This window comes from Lagopus muta, chromosome 9 (assembly GCF_023343835.1).
Source record: "Lagopus muta isolate bLagMut1 chromosome 9, bLagMut1 primary, whole genome shotgun sequence".
In the NCBI taxonomy this organism is placed as follows: domain Eukaryota; kingdom Metazoa; phylum Chordata; class Aves; order Galliformes; family Phasianidae; genus Lagopus; species Lagopus muta.
In genome coordinates this window covers 12,963,576-12,985,042 of record NC_064441.1, presented here as the reverse complement: position 1 = coordinate 12,985,042, position 21,467 = coordinate 12,963,576, and the positions used below count along the sequence as shown (strand labels likewise).

General features: G+C 37.1%; 1 long non-coding RNA gene across 2 annotated transcripts in view; it reads left to right on the top strand.

Annotated features, from left to right (window-relative positions):
• The window catches only part of LOC125697402 (uncharacterized), a 431,807-nt gene that overhangs the window by 34,756 nt on the left and 375,584 nt on the right, over positions 1-21,467 (top strand). For both annotated transcript variants that reach the window (XR_007378778.1, XR_007378779.1), the window contains one exon: positions 15,498-15,665. This is a non-coding gene — a long non-coding RNA (uncharacterized LOC125697402). The remainder of the gene's footprint in view (positions 1-15,497; positions 15,666-21,467) is intronic.

Here is a 21,467-nt window from a genome sequence, read left to right as displayed (position 1 = left end):
CTTCTGACTGTACTTACTGACAGCAGTGGTGGAGCGAGGCCTTCGCAGAGCCAGAGGAATCCAAAATTGGCCAGATGCTACTTAGGGTAGATTTATTTGCTATAGTAAATATTCTGATGCACTTCAGACCTTCTATTTTTTTCTAATTTATTGACGTCGTAATCCATGTTACCAGCTCCAAAGATGCCATCTGTACTCTGGTCCTTTACTTGAATTGGCAAAATCTCACCGGGAGACAGTTACTTTTGAAGTAGCTGCTAGCTGTAGTATTATGGCATAATCTTATGTCTCAAGTCTTTTGCTGTAGTTATCACCAACAATACAAAATACCTGAAATTGGTGACTAGCAGAGAGAAATAAATCTTTACTGTTTTTGGATAGATGTGTTCCTAGGAAAAAAAAAATCAAATATTCTCTTAATCCTATTGATGAATTTCATAAGAAAATGTTCCCTCGGTCTGTTGCTTTGTATTAGAACTTAAACTCACTGATCTAGATGGTGGGGTTTCAGCCATAATGAGAAAAAGTAGGAAGGCTTCGCACTCGCAGTACTTTATTCTCCTTGTTACAGAAGGCACTGAATTCAGTAGAACTGGTAATAGCGTTCCGTCAATCTAACCTTTTGGGGGATCTGTTGAAAATCGTGGATGGGATTGTGTCTATTTCCAGTGGCAGGTAATAGTCTTAAAATTAATGATCACATTATACTTCAGACGGAGGTTGATACATTTTTTCGAAAGGAAAGGTACTCTTGGCTGAGTAAACCCAGCTGGTGTCACTGGTAATTTCAATAATGGAATTACCTCATTATAGACGTTTGTACTGAAAGGTGATGGAAAATAGCACAAATATCACTGCTTTTACAAGCTGTGTATGAAATAGCATGGGTGTCACTGAATATGACAATTTTCTGGAATACTTGGAAGTCAGACTGAATGCACTGTCAATATGAAGGACAGATACCGAGTCACAATGCAGTGTGGACTGTGTCAGAAGTGGGCTGAAAGTGATGGGACCAGAGTTGACAGATGTACTGAGAGATATAATATCCTTATTGTTTAATCATGTGGGTAGAATAGAAGATGGGACCATTGAGAATAAGAAGCTTACAGTAAAAGCTATTGCTTAATCTGTGCAACAGCCTCTGAGGCTTCTTAATCTGGTAGGGGAATTGCCTGGCTGCAGTAAGTTTGACGAGACAAATAAAAGAAACTATGTTGCAAGTCGGTGAGATTTTAGCTTTTAATTTCTGCTTTTCTACAACAGATTGTTAGAAGTAAAATAGAGAAGGGAGGCAGGGGGAAATGCCCTACATTAGTTCTGATCACGATTCAGGAATTTGAGAAATGAGTCCAAACTATGCTTCTGAAAGCAAAAAATGGCACAATAATTGCAGGCTGGGAGACCTGGACTTTAACTAAGGAGTCCGGAGAGCTGTGTTGCTGATTGACATAGCTGTGGTTAAATGTTGCCATGGTTTCAAAAGGCCTGAGCTGAGTTTGAGGAAAAAAATATTGTAAATAACTGTTCCTGACCCACAGGGCTTGTGGTTTAAAAGCTTCCAAGAAATTAAGGGACGTGAAGATAATTCTGAGGTATGCAACTGTTGCCCATAATGATTTGCTGGGTAGGCAGGATTTCAGCAGCTAAAATTGCAGTCTTAATCAATGGGACAATATGGGTTTGGTGGGTGGGGAATGAGGAAAACAGTGGGTTCTAACATGCTCATCTTTGTACTTAAAGTGTAAATGCATATTCAGAGTTGGTCTTTACAATAAGCACAGTTATGTGGGAGTGAGTCAATGTTGTACATGTAGCCAAAGATGGAAGTTAATGCAAAAAAAAAAAAAAAAAAAGCCAATAATCTACTTGAAGCTTCCTCTTACGTACTGCAAGAATACAATCCTTATTGCAGTGTGTTTGGAGAACCATAAATCAGTACTGTTTTTCCAAGCTAGAGAATCATAAGAAACAATTTAGAGTATTATTACTAATGTAAGTCCTTAATGCTGGAAATGATGCAGTGCAAACCGACTGCTTTCTCTGACCTGTCATACAGCTGTTCAGCAGCACACTAACTTGAGCAATGGCTGCAACCTCCTAATACTCTATGAAGCATTCAAATTACATCAGTTGGAAAGGTATTTTAGGAAACTTCTTTTGAAAGACACAAAGCATGCGGGTGCTTGTACTGTAATTGCTCAGGATGGATTGCCAAGCATTTTGTAACTTTTTTGTTGGTCTTCTATTTGTGTAATGTACCCTGGCTCTGTGAGTGCTGAACATAGGAGATTTTAGCAGATATTTCAATTAGCACAACAATAAACAGCTGAGAAATTACAAATGAATCTTTTGAAGTCTGTGTCAGATATGATTCTGTAAATTTCTGATCAGTTTTTCTGCATAAGGATCAACTAAGAAAAATCTCTTTCAAATCTTGTGCCTTGTTTATGTGTTGCTCTAAAGACAGTTTTAATCTATAAACATTTAAAAAATATAGGTAAGCTTCAAAAAAGGCAAAATAAATTCCATCCCCTAAACAACAAATCCCCACTACTTCTACTCTTCTTGTTTTCTTCTGCTCCCTTAGATCTCGCGTTCCATTACTTTCTTTCACTCATAAATTCTCTTTTGCTTTTATTTTCTTGGTTTTCTTCTCAGCAAACCCTCTTGTTGTCACTTCTCACTCAGCTTCTCTGCGTTTCTGACTTTCTAAACAAAATGCCTTACTTAGAGCTCTATCTGACTGCAAAGGCATGTAGGAAGCATGACTATTGCCGTGAACTGTCAACCACAGAAACTTAGGAAGTGGCACTTTTTGTGGCTTTATTTCTGAAGAAAGAATAATCTTTAAGATCGGTTTTCATGCGAGTAAGGAGCTTAAGGTAACCTTCATGTGTTTTAGATCACTTCTCTCTTTAAAGTGAGGATCTGAGTTTTTACTCTGAGCACATTATATATTACATTGCTTACACTGTCCTACCAACAATGACTTCTGGACTCATTCTTTGAAGTCTAAACATGAAAACTAAAAGATGTTTACTTAAATTCATATGGCTTATGGTTTGATCTTTCACTTGCTCTGGACTGGCAAAGTTACAAATCTTGAGATAATTTTGCTGAATGATGAACCTTGTCAGCATTCGATAATGCAAGGGGTTTGTTCTTTTTTTTTTTTTTTTCTTACACAGTCTGTTTACTAGCTTTTCATAATTTCTGTGCAAGAAAATGACTGTGCTTGCAGAAATTAAGATAATGAACACAAGTCTAAACCACATGGATTTATGGAGGATAAAAGCTATGCTAGCTACTTCTCAGAGTAAGGAGATGTTCAGAATTCGGCCCCAAGCCCTTGGGGAATTATGTAGGAAAATGATTGCTCTTCTGTAACTGAACATGTGGCTCTAATCCAAGTTTGGAACCCTGTAAGAAATGGCAGCAGTTTTAAGAAAATAGAGTAGTAGCAACCATTGCACTTAATTCTTAGAAAGGCTCCAAGAGTGATCTGTGGTATCACATGCCATAGAAATTAGATCTGTTATGGGAAGATATGTGAAAATGTCATCAAGATGAGGCTGAATATAAGAAAGCTCTTGTAATTACTATTCTAAGTAATTGCTTAGAATTCCCCAAGTTTAAATTTCCCTGATTATTAAATGGTAAAAAGCAAAGGAATTACTAGATCTTCAAGACATTGTTTAAAGTAAATTCTTGATTTGTAAATCAAAAACAATTTTACCTACTACTGAAACTGACACAGGGATGTCTTCCTGGCAGGTCTAGCACCAGTTTCTGTCAGTCCTCAATCCAGGCTAGTTACTTCTGCCAAGGAAAGCCTCAGGAGAACAGAGAAACTAATATAACAGGAATATTGATGTTTCTGTGTTTCATAGTTAAGTCTCATCCCAAGTGGAATTGTTGCATTTGCAGTATGGTTTTTAAAACATCAAAGTTAGATCTGTGTTGAGAGCTGAGATGTTATATTCATGAAAAGATTCAAGAATGTTTCTTAGCTACCCAATCTGTTTGAAGGATCTTCACAATTAGCAACCATTTAATTTCACAGTTATGTATTTTAGTGTATGGGAGTCAGTGTGTCTGGATACCTCTGTAGGTGTTCATGTTTGTCCAGCTTCTCCAATGTACAATTAGTTGCATTTTAAGAACAAAGCAAAACCAAACCTTTTCTGTGTCATTCTGGTATGTAAGAGTTTTGCACATGGTGATCTCTGTTCTTCCCACCTCCAAATGATCCCATCGTGTTCCAGTGATTTTGTTAGTAAAAGAACCAAAAACAAACAAAAAACTTAAATAAAACATCAGATGAAAAGTTTTTTGTTTCAGAATGATGGTACAGAACGTAGATTATCTAACTAAAAACTTATTTTCAGATATTTTTTCACTTAGCTTATGGCTTAACAGGTTATGCTTGTTCTTATGTACTCATTTAAGGAAATTATAGATATAATGAACAGTTTACTTAGAAATGAGCAACTAATAAGCAGCTATAATCCTAAATTAATTTGCTATCTACAAAAAGCCTATTACATTAAAATACACAAAACGTTTATATTTTGGGATAAATGAGGTAAAGGTACAAGTAGTAATTTGCCCATCCCCACCCCCCTTGCCCACCACCAAATAATAATAATTTTAAAAAAAGCATTCAGATACAAGATGTCTTGTAAGATGCCAGTAAAATCTGTTAATTCTCTAGGTTATCAAAGTTTCTGATGCATGTGCACCGTGGAATGAGATAATTGAGATGACAATAATTCAAAGTAGTCAGTCCTTGAACCTCAGATGTTTTAGTTTTTAAAAAAATGCTGAAATGCCAAATATGAATCTGGTCATATTCTGCAAGTATTTTGTCTATAGCACAAACTGAGTCTAGTGTGGGATTTCATTATTTTGATGTAGACATAAATAATCATCTACTTAAGACTGATTTATCAATTAGTCAAGTTAGGACGGAACAGTTAGTAGAATCAATAAATGATTTCAGTAGGGTTTCGATTTGTGGACAGATATTGAGATAAATTGAAAATTTAAAATACATATATTACACAGTTGAAATTACATAGTTATTTAATTTATTAAGTATATTTTTCTTCCAAAAGAAATTTTGAGGATTTGGAAATAAGGCAAGTGGTTTTTCAGAAGACATCTACACACAACTGCAATGATCTTAAGTTACTCCTATAATGCTGTTTATGGCTGGACACGAATATCTTGTGAAGAAACATTGCCCATTTTACTTAGGAGAATTAATCTCGTACATGGTGGAAAACCAGAACCCTCTGGCTTCTTTTCTTTCTGGTTACTGGTTATGTGAAACATAAAGGAACAGTAAACAAGGAATGAGAACTTGCCAATTTCTGCTCTGATTTGGTTGTAACTAGTCAGAGTTCCTTTCCAAACACAGGTGCACTGTAGTGTGAGGACAATCAGCTGTACAAGAACTTTGCAGTTGTGAAGTGCACCTGTTAGATTCTGTTTCCTTTTCATTTGTGGAAGAAGAAAAAAATGGTCAAACAACTTTTTCATTAAAAAGTGTACAGCTGTGATGGTCAATCTTTCATGCCAATTATTTAAATTTTTAATCTTTGTTGTTCATGTAGTTGAATTGTTTGGCTCAGTAACTCAAGTGCTTTTTTGCTTGCAGTTTTTGTAGAGGGTTGAACTGCTGTGAAATACAACATGATATTGCCCTAGAAAAGTCCACTTCAAAACTAAGTATTTCAAGTCCTGAAAAAATATTTGTTAAGGAGAGATCCTAAAACAAATACATCACATTGTTTAAACTCCTATGTTTAAACATCTATCAGTGGAATCAATGTTGTATGCATCATAAACGCAAAATCTCAGGGTAGGAAAACTGGAAAGGTTTTTGTTAGACTATGGAAAATTCTATCGGCGATGATTCGGCTTTCTGAATTAAGTTCAGGTTTTAAAAAAAACCACAAAATTATTTCCCATTTAAAGAGAGCTAGCGTTCTGAAGAGAACCGATGAAGACTCTAAAGAGAAGACTTGATAATCACTAAGAAAAATGCACGTGATCAGCTCCCAGGGATGTTATTCCATCTGCTTAACTGCCCCTAATCAGATTTTCTGGTTCACTGAAATGAACGTAAGGGTTGTTAAAGCCATTGTGAAATAAAGAGAAATAGAGATTGTTAAAGCAGATTTGTTACACTTGTTGATACTTACTTTTGTAATTAACGTGTGCTGTTTTTTATTTATGATTACAAATAATGTGTTATCTTCTGTAATAATTGGCATATAATAAATTTAGTTTACCTAATCTCAGTGCATCTGTCATAATGTGACAAGCAAGACAGTTTCGTATAGGAAAGTAAATCAAAACAGTTGCTTACTTCTGATAGTGTAGAATTAAAGACTTCAAGGGGCATTTTACTGGTGGACAGCTTATTTTGTAGAATAATCTAAGGAAAAGCTTTGTGAGAGAAAATCTCTTCTTATTTGGAAACAGATTAAAAAATATTGCAGTAAATAAATCCTTAGAAAATGCTGAGTGGAGTTGGATGAATGATGATTTACATCATGTTTAAGTCTAAGATGCATTATGGTGCTTTTTAGATTCTTAGTGAAGATTTGTAAGAGCCATTAATTGATGTGTTGTAGTTGTATGAAGATGCATCCTTCTGGAAAGAAAAAACGTTTATTCTGAGGGTCAGTTAATGCTGTTTGATCACTCTGTGCACGGGCCCATTTACTGTCATATAAACATACACTTGTATGGTTGTGCTCTACCCATGTCCCAAGTTACACTCCTTACTGGAGTCTTAACTCTAAGAGTTAAGCTGATAAAATTGTTCTTAAGTAATTTAGCTAGTAACATCTTTTAGTAGATTAAAATGATTAAGCAGGATGAACAGCAGTTTAAGTGTACAAAGCGGGCGTCTCCTGCTGCTACCTTAGAAGACTTCTGCTCTGTAAATCTTAACTAGTCTAATTGATGAGGATACTTGCATCGTGCCAGCCATCTGAAGGTCACTATAAATAGGAGTTCTCATAGGTGTAGAAATGTCTGAGTAGAGGAACAGCACATAGCCTCATATTCTAAGTGTTGAAATTGTGTCTAGGTCTGGAGTCCCCAATACAAGAAAGACAGCTGTTGGAGAGGGTCCAGAGGAGAGCCACAAAAATGACTGGGGGGCTGGAGCACCTCCCCTGCTAAGACAGGCTGAGGGAGCTGGGCTTGTTCAGCCTGGAGAAAAGAAGGCTGCGGGGTGACCTCATTGCAGCATTTCAATACCTAAGGGAGCCTACAAACAGGAGCAGAACCAACTCTTTGAAAGGGTAGATAACTGCAGGACAAGGGTTTTAAGTTGAGGGAGGGAAGATTGAGGTTGGATGTCAGGGGGAAGCTCTTCACAGAGAGAGAGTGGTGAGGTTCTGGAACAGGCTGCCCAAAGAGGTTGTGGATGCCCCATCCCTGGAGGTGTTCAAGGCCAGATTGGATGGGGCCCTGGGCAGCCTGGTCTAGTATTAAATGGGGAGGTTGATGGCCCTGCATGTGGCAGGGGGGTTGGAGATTGACGATCCTTGAGGTCCCTTCCAACCCTGGCGATTCTGTGATTCTGTGTGTGATTCTGTTTAAAAGGAAATTAGTTTTGAGAAATGTGCCAGTTCTGAGAGAAATCCTTAAAATAACACTTATGTATTTAATGGAATCATCAGTTAGGTTTTGAGCAGAATGAAGGCTTGTCCCAAAACCGTAATCTCGGTAACATGTTCTTTCCCTTGAAAGCATATGAAGACTTCTAGAATGTCTTGAGGTCAGACGAATCTGTGAACAGTAATGTTCCAGGATTAACTTAAACCAGACTTACTGAATTTTTAAACTATTTTTTATTTTGTAAAGAAAATGCATTATTTGTGGAACCAGTCACCTGATAGTATTCTGAACTGCAGTTACAAAATTACTTTTTTCAAACAAAGAAATGCTCAATTTGTGCTAGAGGTCTGATGGTCCTACTGCCTTCCCTTCATTTCCCCCTTCTAAGATTGGTCTGAGGTTTCTTTAGCATGTAATAATTAAGTGATCTTTTTTTCCCTGCTTAATTCTTAATGGAAAGCACATGTCTTGGTTATGTTTGGGGAAAAAGTGATGCTTCAGACAGATCCACTTTTTCCAAAAATAGTAGTGACCGACAACTGTATTAGTTGAGTTTGCAAAGTTGACAAATATATTTAACTTTGAGAACAAATCTGTTTGGAAAGACCTCAAAGAAGAAAAGTATGTATTATTGAGATCACAGTGTTTGAATTTGTCCATGTAGGACTGATCAGAAAGCTTCACAACTGAAACAAATGACTTTCTATTGTAGAGCTTCATTTACAAACTGAAGCTGAAAGCTGGGTTCAGTGAGCGGTTGCTTGGCACTGAGACAGGAGCAGTAATGGTAAGCTTCAATCTGATGTTGTTTATGGCTTTTGCCTCTGAGCAAAAAGGAAATAAAAGCATGTCAGGGTCTGAAGTGGTATCATTTTGGGTGTAGAGCTGTACAAGGCTTGAGTTTTGTTTAGTGGCTGTTTATAGCTGAGGAAGAAATGTCTGAAAAGAGGAATTATAGAAATATGCAATCTTTTGTAATACTTCCCTTTCTTTTTTTCTAGTTCACTGATCTCAGGAACTAAGAAGGTTATTTCAAGTATGAGTAAGAGCTCTATTAATAACTGGGCTGAGAAGAAATATGTTGCAGCAGAAGCTGTGGCTGTAGTCCGCATAGGCATTTCTGAAATAACTGAGTACTAGTAGGTTATCAGCAAAAGCTTTCTGGGTGATTGGGTAATGACTCTGCTGGAACCCAGGGTCCCTCGCATCTGAACTGCCATTAAGAGCTACCACAGATCAAAGAGATCTTGGCTAAGTTGATTTTCACTTTCCTAGCATAAAAGATTGATGGAAGGTGGGGCAAGTATCTAAAATCTAGTAATGTTGCACAGAGCCTTTTTAGGTAGGGAAGAAACTGTTTCTGTTGATGCTTGTTTATCCTGGGAGAGGACCAGGTACTTTCTGCGTGGTGTTAATATGCCACCTTCTTTCTCTGGGGCTCCAAAAATGGGCATGAGTTTCTTTGGCATGGGGCTGTGACAGGGAGTGGCTTTTTTATGGTTTTCTAAGACGATATTAAAAATGCACAGAACAGTTAAACCTGTTGTGTATGTGTGGGTGCCTGCTTTTAGTCAATGCCATCATATTCCTTAGCTGATTTATTGCTGTTTGGAAAAGTATGGGCATTGTGCAAACCACTGTGGAGCACTTGGAGCTGTTTGTTGTTTTATCTGGTTTTTATGATGCTGGTTGGTCAGACTGCAGATGCAAAAGTGAGGGAATTGATGATAGGGGAGGGAGGGGCTTTAATGCATTCCTGAGGTTAAGCAGATGAATAGCTAGCTATCTCTGGAAAAGCTAGTTCATGCCCAGAACATTATGCAGTATAAAAGGAAGGTCATCCTACTCAGCAGGATGAGTAACTCCAGTTATTTAGAGAAGACCTCCTGCCCCATTCTAGTAGAGATTGATACAACCCCTTTCACTCTCTGGAGATCAATCAGTCACCTGCAGCCATTCAGTTCCCTCTTGAAACTGCTTTCAGAATTGCTTGAGGGGAGAGGACGCTCTAAGAGTGGCAGTATTTCAGAATTTAATTGTACAGAAACCCCATCAGAGAAGTCCATTAAAAATTTGCTTTCTCAGCAAAACTGAGATCTTAACTTTGATTACCTGCTTTAGGTCTAAAGTAATTACTACCTTTTTTTTTTTTTTTTAATTTTTTTTTACAGCACTCTAACCTTGTATATTTGTTCACGTTCAAACAAGCTGCAGTAAAACAATTAAGTGTAAAAAATACCTCTTATTTCCTTAAGCTGTATAGATAATTCTATATATCCCTGCAGAACTAGAACAATGCTTCTAAATTGTAATGATTGGAGTTCACTCAGATGAAAAATGAGCAATTCAGCAAGTGTAAGTTTGGGGTAGCTCTCCCAGCTGAGGAGCTAGCCTGACTTCCAGCAGTGCAGTTACTGAACTCAGTGCATTGTGCTGCTTAACTGTACCAGCCATGTGTACTGAAACCCATGAGTTATCCATGGGAGTATTGTTCTTAAGGCTAAATGGCAGCGATGTCTAGAAAGATCTGAAAGCACTTCCATCTGTAATAGTTATTTCTCCCAGCTTGTTGTCAATTGCATTTAATTCAAAAATTGTTGCACCTATTACATCATCATAAAACGTAAGGTGCTTCAGGAGATTTTTTGTTCTTGTTGGACCGACTGATGGTGCTGTCTCAAGAAATCTGGAAAAGCTTTTTAGTATGAGAATTGTTTTACCTCTTGGCTTCAGCTGTCCTATAAAAGAACTGTTGCTATTAATGCATGTGTAAATTATTCTGCTCACATGATGGAAAAAAGAGACTAAGGAAGCAATACCTGAAAAAAATGAGAAAATTTGAAACAGTGTGTAGAAAATAGAGCTGTCTGTGCACTGTTCTTCTATTTAAGCATGACTATTTTGTCTAATCAGTTATTCTACATGCTCATGGTTTCATGTAAATGCAAAAATCTGAGCTGTTTTGCTGTTGTAGATCGGTACCTCCAGAGCACGTGTAGTGTACAGTGTAATTACAACTGAGGGGAACTTGACATATGAAATACAGGACAGTAATTTTAACTCGAATGATAATTAAACACCTTAAAAAAGGTCTATTGAGGAAAAAGCACTGTTTTCCTCCCCTCTACCCCATCCTGGTGGAAGCAGGAAATGTGACTATGCTCAAAACTATAGTGAATGGAAACAAGCCACTGTAAAATATATATCAGACTTCTTTAAAGCACGGTGTTAGTGGATGTGTAATTTATGTCTGACAAACGAACACCATGACTGGGGCGAAAAATATAGAAGCACTGTGCTCTGTAACTGTCAATTCAAGTGAAAAATAGACCAGTGGGGGAAGGGCAGGCTGTGATCTCTATGCCCATACTAATGAGTGATGATAGCAGGGCTACTCAAATAAGTGATTAGAGTGTGTGTGTGTGTGTGGGGGGGGGGGGGGTTAAGTATGAATATTCTGTAATTTATTATTAATTACAAGCTAGATTTGAGACTGTATTATATACAGCTTCTACTCTTAAAAAAAAAAAAAAAAAAAAATTCTAGTAAAATAATTCCATAAAAGAGCATTTTGGTATCACACACCACTACATATGGCATGAAGTACAGCTTTGTAACGTCTGTGAATAATCTTGTTCTTCAGAAGCCTAACATGGCTATTAGCTTACAGCACAGTGTATTTATCCAGTCACTGAAATGTACAAGATAATTTGAGGGGACAATTAACACGTCAGATTGAACCAGTACAGAAAGGCTTTTATTCAGAAAGAGTATAGAAGCTCTCAAGTGTAAACAAACACTTGCTGGAATTCAAGGTTAGCAACAATTGTATATTTGCAGCTCCCTGCATTAATAGTCATAATTTCGTGCAATTATCTTTAAGCAGTTTAAAGAATGAGGGTATTTTAGCTTTCGTAACTTCAGTTCTTCCTGACTTCTATTCATCCTCTATTCTGATCTAGAAAATACTGAAGTACTTGCTCAGAAGTTGCAAGAAGAGGGAAGTAAGTGTGACCAGAAACAGAATTCTATTTCTTCACCCTAACCATGAGTGAGAGCCTGCTCGTGGGGCAGACCTACAGCAGTGGTTTGACTCTATGCCATCTTTTCCCTGCAGCCAAGTAGCCTAAATAACCAGGCTGTATTCATACTTTCCTGTAGAAATGTGTTTGAAAAGCTGATGTGAGCATACACAATGCTCTTACATCTCTAAAAGGCGAGTTATTAAGATAAACTAATCTATATCGATATTTATCTATATATATTTTATGGGCTGGAAACAATCACAGATACAAGATAAGATGAAGGTGGAGTGTGCAGTGGAGGAAACAGAAGGATTTTGCATAGCTTAGTTTTATCCTGGGGAGCCTGGCTTCCCTAGGCTTCTCTGTAGATGACAGTGATGACAGGGCCTCTTCAAGAACAAGTATTCTGCATCTTAACTGCACTGAAGGGGATCCTTTCTCTCTATTCATTGAATATGTAGAAAAAAACAAGGCCATTAATCTCCTTAGATTAAAGTAGGACATTGCAAATAATATTGAGCTGCACCTTTAAGTTTCTCAAAAATCAAGTAGTGATCTGTTCTGTGGTATGAGACCATACAAAACAGACTGCTTACCCCTTTAGAGAGCTTTACAAGTGTCTGGAGCTGATTGTTAGGTTATAATATCATTTGTATAGGAAAAGAGAAGGGAATAATAATATACTTTTTTGTTCTCTAGCAGCTGGAAAATGCTGTCTTGGTGTTTTATAGACATGCTTTTTTTTTTCCAGTAATGACTAAATATCTGCGACCAAAGTATTGTTCTTTCGTCTACAAATTAAAATCAGTATTATGCAAAATCATTTTCCTTGTATGCTTGGATTAGGATTTTGCTTGTATTTGTGCCCGTGAGTTAAAATTAGCATTAAAATAAATCATTTTTACCTGTATGTTTGGGTTAAGGTTGCTCTGACTCACCTGTTTCCTGATGCAGATCTGCACTGCGTGCTGCTCTTTTTTGTAGGATTCTCTTGAGGGTTGTAACAGTTGGTATATAGGCAACAGAAAACTTTAATTAAACTAATGTTTTTATTACAATCTAATGTTATGTAGTTGCTTTGTAATGTACAATATTACAAGGATATTAAGTGAAATCACTTCCATTTTTGTGTAATTTTGAAGAACTACTAAACTTTTTTTCCCCATGAAGGCTTTGTCTGCCACAGGGCGGGGAGCAGTTGGCCTTGACTCTGTAGATTTTTTTTCTAACCAATAAAAACATAATTTAGCCTCGTCTTCATCTAAGTTGACATTCTAATTCCAGCACAAATAACCACAACTGTCACCTGAGCTGGACACTGCTTATTTTCCATTTTAGTACCCATGAGAAATAAAGGGATCCCTTCTTTACTACAATAGTCAGTGATGTAGCATGGAACAGCAATGTGCTAATTAGTTTCCTGGGTTAATTATAACTGGTAATTATGAAACTTGAGGGAGGCTGCAAGGAGGGACTGGCATTGTTAATTTGACCTAGGGGATTCTCTTCCAGAAAGCAGTCTGACATCATGTGGTGTGTCACAGTGTCTGCTAGGCAGTCATCAAATAATGCAGCCTCTGATAGGTTTAAATAAAATAAATCCAAATTAAATCCCGTATTTACATAATAATCGATTAGCCGTGTCTTTAGAAGAACTGTGCTCTACAATAGTTTTGGAAACAGCTTTCCTGTACCCACAACAGGCCTGATAACATTTAAACGCAAATGAATCTTAAGAAGTCTTTGTCAGTACTAAGAGAACCAGAACTGAGGCTTTCCAGGGTCATTTAGATCGAATAGCCTTCATTTTGCCAGAATATATTCTTCTATTTTTTGATGATAGCCATGTTCTCTCTCTCGTCTGCAAGCCTACTTTTAAACATAATCCTGTCCTTTTTGTCCCCTTTCCATACTGGCATTGAAAGAAATCTGAGTCTAGGCAAATAAAGTTACCTCTGAGCATTAGAAACAGCTGAACTGGCCACCTGCTTTTGTTCATTTCTGTGTAAAGAGTGGTCTGCTTGTCAGTACTGCTGTGTCCTAAACTATACAGAATGCAGGTTTCATAGAGATCACCAGTGACCAGATTGCTATGTTGGCAATTGCAGTCATAATTTCATCATCTCCACTGACCTGTGAAGATTCGCCAGCAGAATAAGCTGTTGCTCTCTGGCTACTCGTCTATTTTCCTATATTTTCTTGACTGTGCATTCCATGACTTGCTCGACAGATCTATAACACAGCATGCAAAATCTAGCGGCACAGGCAAAATTTTCCCCTAATATCAATTTCAGATCTGTGCATTTGATGTGTCAACCCCCAGTCCCCACTTCTTTTCTGTAAGTTCAGTGCTGTGAAGTTCAGTGTCCGTCAGCCTTCCAAGAGGACCTGGAAACTTGGCAAGAAAATACTCCCAAACCCTTAGTTTTTGTGTAAGGTTGCACACCCCAAGAGATTGTCCGTGCATTGACCCTAACTTGCATGCTTACTGTTGCCCAAATGCAGCCTCAATTCATTGTCTTCATCCAAGCTTACATTTGATACTAACTAAACTGAAGAATCAAGAAGTGTATGCAAGTGAACTGAAGTAGTCTAATCTTCTGCTTATGAAAAGAGAAACAATTAAAATGGGAAAAACTAAAATAAGTTTAGAGTACATTGACTTTTTTATTTAAGAAAAGCTGCAGCAGCGAATACAGTGATGCAAACAAGGAAACTTCAAATCTTTCAGTGCACTGATGACACTAGTTTTGATTGGGGATGAAATCCAGCTCTTCTCTCATGCAGTTTTGTGTCTGCTTGAGTTTTTTCTTTCTCTCTTTATTTGAATATGTGTCATCTTTAGTCTTTATCCACCTTTAATCTTTTCTCTCTCTTTTTTGATAAAATGAGGAGTCCCTGACCTCTGCTCCGGGGACTCCTGAAGTTGTACCTCAATCATTTAGTAACTGGCATAAACCTCCCTGCCTGGATGCCTCCCATGGTGGCCACAAAGCTCTATAAAAGATTGAAAACAAAGGAACAACAAAGCAAGCCCACCTGAATTTTTGAAGATGCAGGCACAGTCATTCTTTCCTTCGTTCATTCAGCTTTCATGCACTCTGACACTGAATCTTAGTCAAACTAATCTCACCTTTTTCTTTAGAATTTGATGGAGTTTAAAAAAAAAAAAATCATCATTCTGTGGCAAGATATGAAAAATACCAGTGCTTCTATTCTTGTTATAGTTATTTCTCTTCGTATTGCATATTTTGGAAAGGAAATACATTGCGTGTGTAAAATGTGTAGCTGTAACTGGAATGTGTGGTAGGGAAGTGGTAAATTTCTTGATAGTTTATATTCTCAGCCTGTATTAATGGCTAAGCAAATATACTGCTTGCCTTCCTCTCATCCACAATTTCTGACTCAAGATGAGTGCTTTCTGTTGAAGCAGTGATTATTTGTCACTTCTGGAGGTAAATATGATGTAGCAGCCTTTTGGCCAGAAGAGTCTTATTAGCAATATATATGATTATAACATTTTGGGAAAGGAGGCTATACTACAGGGTTTTTTTTTCTAGTTTTATTTTTAATAATTTGTGTTTGCTCACAAAGAGAGCTCTTGATGGTTTAAAACAGAAATGCACTTCAAGGGCTATCAGGAGAGGAAGCAAGGTAGAACTTAGGCAAAAAAAAATGTTGGCAAGAGTCAGTTTGCCTGAGCTATTTGAACTGAGTTTTGGTTTGCTGGTATTCCCTGTGAATGTTCACCTATGTACTTTAAATCTGTGTTAATTTTTTTCTCAGCTGCTTTACTTAATCGAGGGTTTGTCTCCCTTTCCTCCATAGCAACTATGTTTCTTGACTGTCCTGGGGAGCTATGCAGCCTTCAGTGAAGAACAGGGAATGGAAGCTGCTTGGGGAATTCTTTGACTGACGAACACCTGCTGCTGCGGAGAGTATCTCAAATGTACACCACTCACAAATCTCAGGATAAAATCAAATGGGATTCTGGAGGTAAGATTTGGGAAAATCGGGATCCTATATAAAAAATAATAGAATCCTAACTTGCCTGTTAGAGAAGCCCTGCTTCTTTCTTGGCGTAGGGAAAAGACTTAATACTGGGCCAAAATGGCTAGGCTTTCTGAGTTGAGTATTCCACAAGCTATAGCTGGTTTCCTAGTGATTTTCATAAAGAATTTGGATAAATTATTAGAAGAACATCTGTGGTTATCACTTCAAGATCAGGTTTCAATGATCTTCAATTTTTCAATGATCTTTTCTAGTTTAATACCTATTGTTTTATTTTGTTCTTATTAGAACCAAATAAATACAAAGTTATGTTGTTTTCTTATAAAACCAGAGTTTTAGCAGATTTAATGTAGTCTTGCTGTGAAATGTTTGCTGCTCTTAGTGTGCTGTTTTGAGGACGTTCTGTGTTTAAGTGTTGTAGAAATCTGACAAATTGAAATAAGGCATAATAAGAACTTGATGTCTCAACTCTTGTGAATGACAATTAAATATTTTTAAGCACAGGCAAGAGTACTGAAACTTCATTACTTGCAGTAGCTGCTCTACCTTTTGCGTGGGTACTACTGCATGGCTGCTGTTTTTTTTTTAAACTAGATCAAGAGATTTTAGAGTTTATCTGGTCTATTTCTGCCTTGCTTCAGAGCTTAGGTTTTTCTACTCTTCTCTGTCTTGCTGAAATAGTATGTGTTAAACCCCTCTTTGCTCTCTGTGAGCATTTTGCTACCTACAAGACAATTATTAGTACGGGGCTTGTGGAAAGCAAGTTGTTCTGCCGTAAAAAAAAAAAAAAAAACCAAACCCTGTACGTATTGTTGTGTTCCTTTCCAGTATCTTTGTTTTGAATTATATAAAATCATCTGAGAATGTGTAGAAGGCAGACTTCACGTCTTCTCCTACTTAGTTTAGCTTCCCAGTTCAATATATTTAAAAGCTAGCACAAAAAATGTATCTTACACTTTAAGAGAGCTGAATGTAGATGCCAGAAAACACAGTCTTTCCCTTAAAGAATGGATTGATGTGTGTTCCAATAAGGTGTCTGTCTGCTTGCACACTTTGTTTATTGTATTAGTGTCAGAAGCACGGTGATTAGGCTTCCCATCTGGTAGCATGATATCGAGTTGTTCCTGGTTCAGACAATTTCTTGTTCAAGTTGGATCAATGTTCATGTGTCAGCTGGTCATCAGCAACTTTCACAAACAAGGACAAATACATAATGTTGAACCTTTACAAATAATTCCTCTGCTTTTTTTTCTGTAGAGTATCTGATTTATAAATACACAAAAAAAACACGTGCATGAAGAAGCGTACACTCTACTGCATTCTAAATCTAAATTATTTACTCATTTTAATCCCACTGAAAGTGCCGTACAGCACAGTCCCTGTTGAGCTGTTAGCTTGAGCAGAAGTCGTACTTGGACTCAAATCACAGTGTTTGAATAAAGGCGTATCCTCTATAACATCCTGAGCCCTGAGCAAGATGGGGAAATGGATTTTAGCAACTGATCTGTTCTCAAACACAGATGCTAGAGATTTTTTTAAATCTTCTTTGTCTTTGGGCTTTGTTGCTTGAGTGGATCTGCAGGTATTAGACTGTGGATCTGTTCTCTCCCCACTTTTGATAGCTTCCAGTAGCCACGGCCTTACCACGCAAGTTTAAGCTCACAAGTCGCTTATGCCAAGGACTCTGGAAAATATCAGTGGCTCTGATAAGTCTTAACTGCTACTGATAAATCATTAATGGCGATTTTTAGTAGATCAAAGTTGCTCTTTAATATTCAACAGTTGTCTTTTAAATACACACTTTGATGGGTAGCAAATCTGTTAGGCATATCCAGGTTGAAAATTGTCAAGGCTATATACATACAGATCTGGCCAGCCTTCCACAATTCCTAATTTGGCAGCATTTTGCTAGACTTTCATTCTGTATGGAGCCTCTGTTTATTATAGAGTCAATAGTCCATAGCAGCAAGGAAGGCAATAAAACTGAGAATTTGATGCAAAATCTAAGTTGAAAGTCTCTTCTGTAGAACAATTCAGATAATACTGTTTTTAGTGGTTTTTTTTTTTTTTTTTTTTTTTTTTTGGACTGAGTAGGATGGCAGCATCACGTGCAGGAATAAAGTAGTCTTTGTTTTTTAGTGGAGTGTATTGTGCGTATTATTTAAAGTGGAGTGTAATTTCACTGTCAAGAAGTGTAGTAATACAAATATTTTTTTCTTTTTTGGTAGAATCTGTTGTTTAATGCCAAAAGAGTGCATTGCTGGAAAACTTTTGGCAGTTAGGTAAACACTGGCAAACAGAAGAGAGTCTAATGAGATTTTGCAATATGTTTAATGACATTTAGAGGAATAGAAATCTCTAGACTGAAGAGAGTTGATGTATTTATGAACAGTAGGCCATAGGTTTTTCATTTCCCATTTGAAAACTTCAGATTATACTGAAAGCAAAATGAAGACATGTCAGGGGAATGCCAGATTCAGAAAATTAGTGATTATCTGTTTGCGTTCAAGTTGTAGCTTTATTTCCATGTACTGCATAATAGGATAGTGAGTGTGTTTGTGTTATTTCTGTGTTTAATTTTCAAACTGACCAAGCTGTAACCTGCAAATGAAGCAAAAAGCCTGCTGTGTCTCAGGTCAGACACGGGTGGTGAGCTCACAGTTCTCCTCCTGAGTCCTTAAGTCTGGGCTCTGTGGTATAGTGTACAGTCATCAGTGGAAAGTCAGATAGTGACTGCAGTGGGAGCAGAATGAAGACTTTTGAGGGAACACTGCCTTCTAGTAAAGAATAACAATCTTAAGAAAATAAGTTTTGTGCCTTATGTTAGTAATTGAAAAGTTTTAGAATTTACAAACAGACCTTGTTTACTATGTTTGGTATGGAACTGCATCTGTGTCTGCTCTGCACAGCTAATCACAAGTTTGTTACTCTGGATATTCACAGTTATCTCCCCAGATTTTAGGGGGAAAAAAAGGCCAAGAATGAATTTTAAATGAAGCTCAATTTAAATGCAGGAATTCTTTGAACGTAAGAACAGCTCCATTGTGGAAGTGATTGAGAGTAAAATGGAGCTATTGTCTGAGGCAGTAATTCATGTTCTTCTGTGGCTTTTGGATAGCAGGAGATAATAATCAGGAATTTTATTATCAGAGACTGATGTCAGAAACAAAATTTTTGATATACATTTATACTATTGTTTTAGTTATGAATGTTGACTTTCGTAAGTCTGCAGCCAGTGAGGATATTTGTATTTTTGAAGTTCTTTGAAAGCATTTTAAAAATTTGCCTGCAAAACATATTTTTAGCAGAATGCCATGAAGGTATTTAATGTAGCACTAATGTAACAATACAGAATGTGAAACATTTTAAGTGGAAGAAAGCAAAAAGTAATTACTGCTACATAATTCCCATTCTATTAAAACTGATGTGGGTAGGGGAAAGGGCTCGATATTAATTACAAGGGGAAAAATACTACAGATTGAAGGAAGGGGGGACAAGCAAGGGTTAGCAGTTTTTCTTTCTTATATACTTCAGTTCATTTTTTCTCCCCTGAATGATATCTTAGTTGAAGTGAGCCTCTTTGCAGGAAAATCTTTGTCATTTGTATCTGACCAGTCATTGACTTGGAATAAAATACAGGTGCATTAATGTTAATGGGATTTTTACCCACATAATACAATAGACCGAAAGTTTTAGCCTGTGTATTGAAATACATTATAATGTATCTTCTGGGACAGTAAGCAGACATCTGAAACATGATGTAAATTTGCACCAATTTATGGGATTTTAACAGACCTTGGTGTTTCTAACTACTGCTCTGTGAATGCATGCAAAAGTGGCAAATGAATATTGGATGAAGTCAATCACTAGGGTATTCATGGAATATAAATTACTTCAATGTTTGTAGCTATGGTGAAGTTTAGACAAATACTGGAGAATATTTATGAAACCAACTTTTGGGCTTATTGTGTCTGTTCCTATAAAAAAGGATCTCTGAGTCATGTATACCTTTTTCACTTCATTACCATTTTGTGTATTTTTCTGTATAATTCAATTAACTAAGTTACTAATGTACTAAATGTTGAAGTAACTAAATTAATACAATCAGTATTGAAATTACTATTATGTTCATAGGACAACTCATGCTGGGAAGAGCCTCAGTTTGATTACCAGCCCAGGCAGGGTCATTCTTTTACCACTAATGGAGTTATAGAACTTTCTCTTTAAGTCTCAACTCCAGCTAAGCTTTGAACTTCCTATTGCTTCCCCAATGTGACTAAACAGTATTACTAAATTAATTCTTTGCATCTCAAGAAAAATGTGTGAATTTAAATTCTAGAAGTGAAACTGCCTTTAGAACTATTTGAGCAGCCTAAACACTATATATGTGTATATAAAAGTTATGAACGTGGCACAAAAGCAGACACCCATCTCTTCTCATATTCCCTTTACAGTCTCCATTTTAATGTTTTCTGCACTTCTCCTGCATGTGCTGCGCTTAACATTTGCATGATGAAACTTAAATCTTGTATTTTCATATAATAGATGACCAGCTTTGTGGTACAGTATTTCTTGTACACTTGCATGTATCTGGTGATTCAGCAAATTACTTCTGTCAATGGAAACTGTTAAATTTGAGTCTGTTAAGTTGATTGCCCTCTGTGCCTTATCCTTCCTACCCTTCCAACACTTAAAGTCAGTCAATCTGTTTTTTAAGGTGATCAGTTACTGCAAAAGGAGGGAGTTGGCAGCTGATAGGGAGGGTAGCTGAAGGAATGATGAAATTATGCTGTGAGCAATTACATAACAGTTATGAGTCACTGCATTTTCTTTTTTTCTTGTCCTGATTATTTGTCTTCAGGTTTTTGATCTTTAGATATGTCCTGTGCCTCCACTTGTGGAAGTGATACTGTTCTTAGCCTGAAATTGGGATTATATGTTCAGAAGCTCCTACTGGCTGTAGCTCTCAGCAAGCTCAGTGGCTTCTTTATGAGTAGTTAAGGTCCTGCAGGTGTAACAGGAAACACCCTTTTTCATCTCAGAATCTTTATTACTGTGAATTTGCCTTGAGTGAGCATGCTCCTGGCACCTGTGGCACTTGACACTGTGCTGACTGGCTGGAAAACCAGAAGAGCAAGTTCTGTGGTGGAGGCTTGCAAGCAGCTTTCTAATGCATGTAACTCCTAATAGGCAACAGGGCGGGGGCATACTTTCAAAATGGCTTAACTTGTCCCCTTCCAAATTGTCTTGCATAATGACAGGTGTAACACAAGTTCATTTACAGCACGGTTTGTGCAGGCATTTTGGAGGACTCCAAAGTCCTGACAGGATGAGTTTCTGAGGAGGGGCAAATCAGACAGCACCAAAGTTAACTCTGCAGATCTCAATGTCTAAATGGGTAGGGAAGAAAAATCTTGATCCTAACTCTTACTGGGGTCGTTACAGAGAGGGAATATGATGTTTGCAGTAACATTGAGAAAACTGTATTGAGTTTGGAAGACAGAAAATGGGAAACATCCATCTTTTCTCCTGTAAGCCCAGGGATGATGAAGCTTGCTATTTACTTAAATCATTTAATGTATATATTTTAAATGCATATATACTTGCATATATGTAAGTACATGTAAATATTTTTAAGATAGAATATACAGCTGTACTGATGATCATAAAGTAATGGAGCATTTTACTAGAGACACTTGAAATTTGGATTTTGAATAAACCGTCCTTTATCTTCTTTAGATGACCCTCAAATGGGGACTCATGTTGCAACAGGACATACATATTTAT